Source organism: Triticum aestivum, chromosome 7A, assembly GCF_018294505.1.
Source record: "Triticum aestivum cultivar Chinese Spring chromosome 7A, IWGSC CS RefSeq v2.1, whole genome shotgun sequence".
Classification (NCBI taxonomy): Eukaryota; Viridiplantae; Streptophyta; class Magnoliopsida; order Poales; family Poaceae; genus Triticum; species Triticum aestivum.
Genome location: NC_057812.1, coordinates 81176645 through 81178377, shown reverse-complemented (window position 1 = coordinate 81178377; position 1733 = coordinate 81176645). Strand labels below are relative to the sequence as shown.

Sequence of the window (1733 nt, the reverse complement as noted above, 5' to 3'; positions counted from 1 at the left end):
CAATTGGAATTCAAAGATACAATGAAGCAAACTTCTGTAATGTGAAAAAAAAGGACAAACTTGCAAAACCAGGTAGATTTGGTTTCGTCAACTAAGTTTCCGCAGGCTGTAGGTGGAGAGCTGCACGCAACTGCAGATCCTCCTTCTTCCTAGCAGTGATTCCCATGGTCTCTGTCATGTCAAGATCAGCAGGAGAAGTGCCATCTGGGAGAGTCCAATCGAAATGAAAAAGAAGGCTTGCGAGAGCCAGCTCCGCAATGGCGACCCCAAACAGCATCCCAGGGCAAATCCGCCGCCCGGCGCCGAACGGTATAAACTCGAAGCAGTTGCCTTTGTAGTCGCATGCGTCAAAATGACTTACGAAGATCACCACTTTGAGGTTGTCCATGGTGAGGGGGAACTGAAGGTTGCCATCTTTCTGGATCCTCAAGAGGACATCGATGATGTCTTGTTCCTGGTGTGCTTGTGCTTCCTCCGAGGATCTCCTGTCGACATGCTCATCGATGACGCGTCCAATGAACGCTAGCACGGAGTCTCGAAACACCTCGGCCCTGTGCAACGTGCCGCTGAGGGCGCGCACTAGCCTCGACGAGGGAAACAGGTCAGGCAAGGTGAAGCCACCGACGACCTCCACCGCCTCATCGACATAGTGTAGCAACGTGTCGTGCTCCGTAAACCGGCCACCCATGATGCAGGGCAGTGCACCGTCGCGTGCGTCACGTATGTGGCGAGCATCTTGCTCACTACCGGAACAGGGCCATACCCCGACGGCCAGAACAATGCCGACGGCCCCCGTCGGCTTCTTCGGAGATATGCCGACAGCCTGGTTCTGGCCGTCGGCGTACAAAGGCCGTCGGGTTACGCAGAGATAAGCCGACGGCGCCCGTCGGCATAGAACGGCCGTCGGCCTAGCTACATATACGCCGACAGCTCCCGTCGGCTTACGAAGGCCGTCGGCATACACGTGGGGCCCGGCCACCCCCTGGCAAACGGCGTCAGAGATATGCCGACGGCCTAGACGGGGGGCCGTCGGCATAGGTCCGCAGGCCACGTCATCGATCCAGGCCGCACCATGCAGAGCCTATGCCGACGGCTGCCGTCGGCATATCTGCCACGTCAGTGATCCGCGGCACGCTGGTCGGATCTATGCCGACGGCTAGGCCGTCGGCATAGTTAGATTTTTTTCCGTACATATTTTTTAATGCTTTTTTGTGTATTATTATATCAACTAACATGTAGCATGTTAAATATAAACATACATATGAATATATATGTAGTTTGTATTTTTTTCATATATTATGAATATATATATATATAGTTTGTATTTTTTTCGAGCACGTTAATAATGTGCGGTCATGTTCTTTTAAATATAGATCCTTATATTTTATTAAAATCAAAAACAGCTATGCCGACAGAAGTTTTGTGGCAGTTGCAAACGCCCGACACCCGTCTCCAGAGAGTGCACCCCCTCACATCCGCGGTGTGCCCCCCCCCCCCTCATGGACGGCGCCGCCGCCGACACCTGGAGGGGGGAAACGGACGCATCGGGTGTACACGGAGTGGATGTAGCTATGGTTTTGGCCCGGATGTTGCTCCCGGGTGTCCCTCTGGGCCGACCTAACACAACCGGGTGGAGAGGTCCACTGGTCAAAGCCCGTCCGTGGGAAGTCAAAAGGCTAGATCTCGTGGTCAACCGCTCCAGGGTTAGGCGGGACGGGGGCCCTGGGGGTAGC

General features: G+C 54.1%; 1 pseudogene; it reads right to left on the bottom strand.

Moving 5' to 3' along the window:
• Nucleotides 1–91: 91 nt before the first annotated feature.
• LOC123153060 (desmethyl-deoxy-podophyllotoxin synthase-like) overlaps nucleotides 92–1733 on the bottom strand; it is a 17232-nt pseudogene continuing 15590 nt past the window's right edge.